The following is an 8,469-nucleotide window of genomic DNA, read 5'->3' as shown; positions in this document are numbered from 1 at the left end:
AAATCAATACATGGAAGGTAGACATTGGTCCAGCACAAAAAGGCAGGCCATCACAAAGTGGGGGCATACAAGTCATAGGTGGATTCAGATTTTCTCATTGATAACTGGTTGAAAGAGTTAACCTTTGTCTGAAGACTTGAAGTCAGTAGGAGGAAATCTTGAGTTAAGATGAGGGGAGTTGTGGAGGCCAACGTTCTTGTTATGTGAATGAAGCCTCAAAGGTAGCAGCCTTCAGAGAGAACAGATGGTAAGTATCTCTTTTCAGGCCTTACCAGGTGTCAGACTCTTAATCTCTTCTTGATCTGGGAAAGGCCTCCAAAGAGAAGTCCTGGCTGCATTAATGGAGCTTCTCTACAGATGCAAGTTTGCCCCATGAAAGCTTTGCAAAGCCATTTCAAAATATGTCAAAACATACATTTTGGGGTAAATTATTTTGATTTTCTTCAGGGTCTGCTATCTGTTATGTAATGCTATATCAGAGTCAGGCTGGAATTTGGTATCTTATTGCCACTAAGAGTCTGTTTGGTCATTTTTATGATCTCCATTTTAATGTTAATGTTTGTCAGTTGTGCCAAAACTTAAGAGAGAATTCAAGACAGAGAAAGTATAAAGAGATGTGTCCAACCTCCCATCCTGTCAGGGGCAAGAATTCAGTTTTACAGGTTTCTCCACTATCTCCTTAACCAAAAGGGGGTCTGTTAGTTGATTGGGGGCTTGAGATTTCATTTTTGGTTTACGTACCCATCTTGCAGTATGTGTATTTTACAAAATGATTAGTTAGTGTTACGGACATTATAATTTCTTTCACTAAGTGCCATTTATATTCTACCTGGTTATTGCAGGAACATATATTAAACAATTATTTTTTCCATATTTATCTTGTAACTAGACAGTAAATACTTTTAATATTATGATGCTCTTCAATAATTCCTTTAGTTTTTTTAGGTACATATGCATATGATTAATAAAATTGTTGGTCTTTTTAATATAATATACAAATAATAAATTTATTTGATATTTAGCTATAATTTTGTTTCCTTTTGATCTAATTGATTAAGCAATTTTTAAATATTAAAGGTTGTACTAATTTTGAAAGTTTTTTAAAAATTTCTTTTTTTGATTTTTTTTTCTTCAACTTTAAGTTTTGGGGTACATGTGCAGGATATGCAGATTTGTTACATAGGTAAATGTGGACCATGGTGGTTTGCTGCACACATCAACCCATCACCTAGGTATTAAGTCCAGCGTCCATTAGCTATTCTTCCTGATACTCTCCCTCCCTTTACCTCATCCCCAACAGGTCCCAGTGTCTGTCCATGTGTTCTCATCATTCAGCTCCCACTTATAAGTGAGAACTTGTGCCTTTTGGTTTTCTGTTCCTGCTTTAGTTTGCTGAGGATAATGGTTTCCAGCTCCACCCATGTCCCCACAAAGGACATGATCTTGTTCCTTTTTTTGGCTTCATAGTATTCTATGGTGTATATGTATCACATTTTCTTTATCCAATCTGTCACTGATGGGCATTTGGGTTGATTCCATGTCTTTGCTATTGTGAATAGTGCTGCAATGAACATGTGTATATTTATAATATAATAATTTATATTGCTTTGGGTATATACCCAGTAATGGGATTGCTGGGTCAAATGATGTTTCTGCTTCTAATTCTTTGAGAAATTATCCCCTTTCTTCCACAATGTTTGAACTAATTTACACTTCCACCAAAAGTTTATAAATGTTCCCTTTTCTTCACAACCTTGCCAGCATTTGTTGTTTTTGGGCCTTTTAAGTAATTGCCATTCTGACAGGCATGAGGTGGCATCTCACTGTGGTTTTGATTTGCATTTCTCTAATGATCAATGATGTTGAACTTTTTTTCGTATGTTTGTTAGCCACATGAATGTATTCTTTTGAAAAGTGTCTGATCATGTTCTTTTCTCACTTTTAAATGAGGCTGATTGTTTTATCATTGTAAATTTGTTTAAGTTCCTTGTAGACTCTAGATATTAGACATTTGTCAGATGGATAGATTGTAAAAATATCCTTGCATTCTGTAGGTTGTCTGTTCACTCTAATGATAGTTTGTTTGCTGTACAGAAGCTTTTTAGTTTAATAAGATCCCATTTGTCAATTTTGGCTTTTGTTGCAATTGTATTCAGTTTTTTTTTTTTTTTTCTTATCATGAAATCTGTGCCGGTCCCTATGTCCTTAATGGTATTGCCTCGATTTTATTCTAGGATTTTTATAGTTTTGGGTTTTACATTTAAGTTTTTAATCCATTTTGAGTTAATGTTTGTATAAGGTGTAAGGAAGGAGTACAGTTTCAATTTTCTGCATATGGCTAGCTAGTTCTTCCAGAACTACTTATTAAATAGGGAATCCTTTCCTTGTTGCTTGTTTTTGTCAGATTTGTCAAAGATTAGATAGTTGTAAGTGTGCGGTCTTATTTCTGAGTTTTCTATTCTGTTCCATTGGTCTATGTGTCTGTTTTTGTACTAGTATCATGCTGTTTTTGTTACTGTTGCCTTGTAGTATAGTTTAAAGTCAGGTAGTGTGATCTTTCCAACTTTGTTCTTTTTGTTTAGGATTGCCTTGGCTATATGGGCTCTGTTTTGATTTCATATGTATTTTAAAATATTTTTTTTCTAATTCTGAAGAATGTCAATGGTAGTTTAATGGAAATAGCATTGAATTTATAAATTGTTTTGGGCATTATGGCCATTGTAATGATAGTGATTCTTCCCCTCCATGAGCTTGACATGTTTTTCCATTTGTTTGTGACCTCTCTTATTTCCTTGAGCAGTGGTTTGTAGTTCTTGAAGAGGTCCTTCACTTCCCTTGTTAGCTGTATTCCTAGGTATTTTATTCTCTTTATAACAATTTTTAATGGGGGTTCATTCATGGTTTGGCTCTCTGCTTGCCTGTTGTTGGTGTATAAGAATGCTAGTGATTTTTGCACATTGATTTTGCATCCTGAGACTTTGCTGAAGTTGCTTATCAGCTTAAGAAGCTTTTGGGCTGAGACGATGGGTTTTTCTAGAATATAGGATCATATCGTCTGCAAACAAAGACAATTTGACTTCCTCTCTTCACGTTTGAATATGCTTTATTTCTTTCTCTTGCCTGATTGCCCTGGCCAGAACTTCCAATACTATGTTGGACAGGAGTGGTGAGAGAGGGCATCCTTGTTGTTATGGGGAGTCAGGGACCCCGAATGGAGAGACTGGCTGAAGCCATGGCAGAAGAACATAAATCGTGAAGATTTCATGGACATTTATTAGTTCCCCAAATTAATACTTTTATAATTTCTTATGCCTATCTTTACTGCAATCTCTGAACATAAATTGTGAAGATTTCATGGACACTTATCACTTCCCCAGTCAATACCCTTGTGATTTCCTATGCCTGTCTTTACTTTAATCTCTTAATCCTGTCATCTTCGTAAGCTGAGGAGGATGTATGTCACCTCAGGACCCTGTGATGATTGCATTAATTGCACAAATTGTTCGTAGAGCATGTGTGTTTGAACAATACGAAATCTGGGCACATTGAAAAAAGAACAGGATAACAGCAATGTTCAGGGAACAAGGGAGATGACCTTAAACTCTGACTGCCGGTGAGCCAGGTGGAACAGAGCCAGATTTCTCTTCTTTCAAAAGTAAATAGGAGAACTATTGCTGAATTATTTTTCTTAGCAAGGAACATCCCTGAGAAAGAGAATAGCTCCTGAGGGTAGGCCTCTGAAATGGCCCCTTGGGGAGCAGCTGTCTTTTATGGTCGAAGGCAAAGGGTTGAAATAAGCACTGGTCTCCTGTAGCACTCCCAGGCTTATTAGGATGAGGAAACTCCCGCCTAATAAATTTTGGTCAGACCAGTTGTCTGCTCTCAAACCCTGTCTCCTGATAAGATGTTATCAATGACAATGCATGCCCGAAACTTCATTAGCAATTTTAATTTCTCCCTGTCCTGTGGTCCTGTGATCTCGCCCTGCCTCCATTTGCTTTGTAATATTTTATTACCGTGTGAAGCATGTGATCTCTGTGACCCACACCCTATTCATACACTCCCTCCCCTTTTGAAAATCGCTAATAAAAACTTGCTGGTTTTATGACTCAGGGAGCATCACGGAACCTGCCAACATATGATGTCTCCCCTGGACACCCAGCTTTAAAATTTATCTCTTTTGTACTCTTTCCCTTTATTTCTCAGACCAGCCAATGCTTAGGGAAATAGAAAAGAACCCACAATGAATATTGGGTGTGGGGTTTCCCCTGATATCTTTGTCTTGTGCCAGTTTTCAAAGAGAATGCTTCCAGCTTTCACCCATTCATTATGCTACAGGCTGTGTGCTTGTCATATATGGCTTTTATTATTTTGAGGTGTGTTCCTTCAGTACCTAGTTTATTGAGAGTTTTTAACATAAAGGGATGGTGAATTTTATTGAAGGCCTTTTCTATGTCTCTTGAGATAATAATGTGGTTTTTATCTTTAGTTATGTTTATGTGATGAATTATGTTTATTGATTTGCATATGTTGAACCAATCTTGCATCCCAGGGATGAAGCCAACTTGATTGTGATGGATAAGCTTTTTGATGTGCTGCTGGATTTGGTTTGTCAGTATTTTACTGAAGATTTTTGCATCAAAAAATATGGAATTCTTCATGAATTTCCATGTCATCCTTGTGAAGAAGCCATGCTAATCTTCTCTGTATCATATCCCATTTTAGTGTATGTGATGCCAAAGCAAGCATGATAATTCATTATATTACTAATTTTAATGAGGATTCCTTGGTGTTTTTTCCTAAATTTTAGTATAAAATATACTACTGATTGTTGATTTTGAAAAAAAAATATTTTTTTCTTGTGGTATATTACCTTTTTTTTTTTTTTTTTTTTTTGAGACAGAGTCTTGCTTTGTCACCCAGGCTGAAGTGCAGTGACATGATCTTGGCTCACTGCAACTTCCACCTCCCAGGTTCAAGTGATTCTCCTGCCTGAGTTTCCCAAGTAGTTGGACTACAGGCATATGCTACCATGCCTGGATAATTTTTTTATATTTTTAATAGAGATGTGGTTTCACCATGTTGGCCAAGCTGGTCGAACTCCTGACCTCAAGTGATCTACCTGCCTCAGCCTCTCAAAGTGCTCGGATCATAGGCATGAGCCACAATGCCTGGCCAGTGTATTTCTTTTTGATACCATTTATATTCTTTTTTGAAATCTTATATTTTTTGTGATATCAAATAAGTGTAATTATGTCCCCAGGAGTGACTTTTTCCTTCTTTTGTAAACTTTCTATGATATTATTTTCCAATTACAATGAGTACAAATAAATAAAATTAGGAAAAACCTGATCATAATTACTAGATAATTTCATATTTATTATTTAGTGACATATCAATTTGTATCATGACAAAAACCTTTCTGTTAGTACCCACCCTATTTGTGAAGTCATTATTTAGAGTTAGTGAATACACACTAAAGTTTATTTACAGTGGTTAATGAGACTTTTTAAATCAAATGTTTGGGCTTGAGAATTATTAAAGGAAAATTTATTTATTATAATTAAGATAAAATTAAACTTTAAATGAATGCATCACAGTGTGGAGAGTTTAGTCAGTAAAAAGAGTTATAAGAAAATCACCATAAGTTGAAATGTGCTTCTTAGATATAACATAGAAAATAGTTATTATTTTTTAGATAATTGGTAATTTTCCATATGAACTTATTTCTTCTCAGACATGTATATCACTAAGGTAATTAATTTAATCTAAACAAAGTTAAACTAAACTTCAGAGTGATGACATATGAATTTGATGTTCAGCTGATTTTCTTTTTTAGGAGATAGATTTAGAAGGCAAAATATTGGTTCATCCAATACACCCAAGGTTTATGTAACAATTGCATTTTGCAGATTAGGGAGAAAGATGGTAATAAATCATAAATCAATACTCACGGCTTTCTTTTACAATATTCAAGGAGTAAACAAAGCAAAAAGAAGCATGATATATGAAGAGTAAATTACACATTATATACAATCACTACTATTCATGGACTCTGTATTTGCAAATTCATCTTCTTACTAAAATGTATTTCTAACTCTACCCCGAAATCAATACTCTCAGGCTTCCCAGATCTCCTTCATTCATGGACATATAAGGGGATTAGGGAGAGTGGGCAGGAGGTCTAAGGGAGAGAAAGTGGGAAAGGAAGAGAGAGGGAGAGAAAGACAGTAAGAGGCAGGGAGAGAAATGGGGACAGAGAGAGAGAATGAATAAGAAGAGAATTAGAGAAGGCAAAGCAGATGTTTTGGCTCCTTTTCTATTCCCAGTTCTTGATTCTAGTTCCTGTGGAGGTCTATAATACATGCTAATCCCTTGAGTTCCATTACACACCCTAGCATTCTTGCAATATATGTCATTTTTTTTTTTTTGGTTTGGTTTTTGCTTAGGTTAGGTGTGCTTTTGTTACTTGTAAGCAATCTGCTCTCACAACAGATGCAAAAAACAAAAAAAACAAAAAAAAAAACACCAAAAAAAAAAAAACCTCCAAGGTTTCTAAAAGATAACTATTTATCTTCAAATTTGCAAGTTCTTCTTCACTCTTACTGGTTTTCAACATTATTGAGAAGTTTCATGTATAGGTAGGAAATCCTTTTTCCTGTGATTGCTTTGGAAGAGTTTTATTTTTCTTTAGAGTTCTATAGTTTATTCTAATAGATCCATTCACCTATTTATTTTTACATGCTTATTTTCACTTATTCCACTTAGTACTTGAATTCTGAATTTGTGACTTTCATTAATGATAATTTTCATTCATTTTATTTTCAAATAGTTATATCTCGGCTATTCTGTCTATATTCTTCTAAAAATCAAATTAAAACTTTGAATTTATCATCCTTTCATTTATATATCCTCATTTTTATTTCATATTCATAAGCTTTTCTCTTTGTTGGGTTGTGAGTAGTTTGTGCACTCTTCTGAATTTCTGATTTCTTTTTCTCAGAATTTAATCTGCTGTAAAAATATGAGTCTATAATTAAACCCTTAAGCTATTTTCTTATTCAAGTATATATTTTTTGATAAATGTACATTTTTCAAATTTGCTAGGGTCTTATTAGTTATGATTGTGCTTATATATATTAAACATAATTGTTTTATTATATATTTCATAGTTGATAATACAAATTTTTCAAGATTTTGCAGGCTTAATTCAGCAAGATGTGATTTTTGCTGATTCTTGCCCATGGTGACATGTTTCCCCAGAGGGCTTGGGTTTTTTTTTTCTTCTTTTGTTTTATGTTTAGCTCATTTCCATTGGCACTTACTGAAACTTAAAGAGGCCCTGAGTCTAAAGTCTGTGCCTCCATACAGGTTTTGTTTGGGTTTCTGTCAGGTTCATTGAGTCATCACAATTTTTGACCTAGATATTTTTTCCTCACTTACCCACAGCTAAGGATAGAATAAATATTTTTCAAGTGTTTCACTCTGATAGAAGATGTACAATTTAAAATGCTACTCTGCATAGACTTAGCACATTTGTCTGCTGTCCCTCTGTGCATGTTATAACCTGATTAAATCATCACTTATTAGAAAATATCAGGAGAGCTAGTCACAGCATAAGAGTTACTCACTTCTCCAAACTCAAACTCTACTTATTTCCTGATGTTGAGGAATTTTTCTCTCTATATTTGGACTTCTATATATACATATAGATATTGAAATGTATATTTAAATAAATGTTTTTCTGTTTCACAAAGAATTTTATATGCTCTCTAGTGGGAATATTTCTCTGGATATCTATTAACCAGTATTTCCAGAAACAGAAACATAACTTGATATTAAGAATAAACTATCTTATGCATGAGGAAACTATTAAATTCACTACCTTTGCTCTTCATGTAGCTGTGGTTAAAATATATATATTGCAGTTGATTGACACACAATGAACAAATGTATATATATAACATATACATTTAAAAATAGATTTATTTAATTGAAATTAAAATATTTAATATAAATATATGGCTCATGGAATATATTTAATTATATATAAGTATATATAATATGAATATAATAATTAAATATTACATATGTATAATTAAATATATTTCATGGTCCAAAGAATATAAATACAATGTTATCAAAGTATTTATGATATTGGATTTAATTCTAAAATTAATCCTCTTTTTATAAGTTCCTAAAATTTATCAGAATATAGATAGGTAGATATATCTCTATGTCTGTATATACTTCTTTAAATATTTAAAAACTAATAAATCCATGAAATCACAGAAAATAAAATATAGCATCAGCAAATATAAAAAAGTAGGAAAATTCCTGGAATACAAAATCATCTAATGTTATTTGTTGGAAAAAATGAAAACCAAAAATACAGGTATATTAAGAGCACTTTGAAAGGTGAGTTATGTAATAATCTATAATAATTATAATTGGGTTTTATATTTCTTC

At 33.4% G+C, this 8,469-nt stretch overlaps 1 non-coding gene across 1 annotated transcript; it reads right to left on the bottom strand.

The window, feature by feature from the left end:
• Nucleotides 1-4,641: 4,641 nt before the first annotated feature.
• Nucleotides 4,642-4,745, bottom strand: LOC123566944 (U6 spliceosomal RNA). Its single transcript, XR_006689662.1, has one exon. It is a non-coding gene; the product is annotated as a U6 spliceosomal RNA (small nuclear RNA).
• Between the last annotated feature and the right edge of the window lie 3,724 nt (nt 4,746-8,469).

This window comes from Macaca fascicularis, chromosome 9 (assembly GCF_037993035.2).
Source record: "Macaca fascicularis isolate 582-1 chromosome 9, T2T-MFA8v1.1".
Classification (NCBI taxonomy): domain Eukaryota; kingdom Metazoa; phylum Chordata; class Mammalia; order Primates; family Cercopithecidae; genus Macaca; species Macaca fascicularis.
The sequence above is the reverse complement of the archived record's forward strand: the minus strand, read 5'-3'. Positions and strand labels throughout refer to the sequence as shown.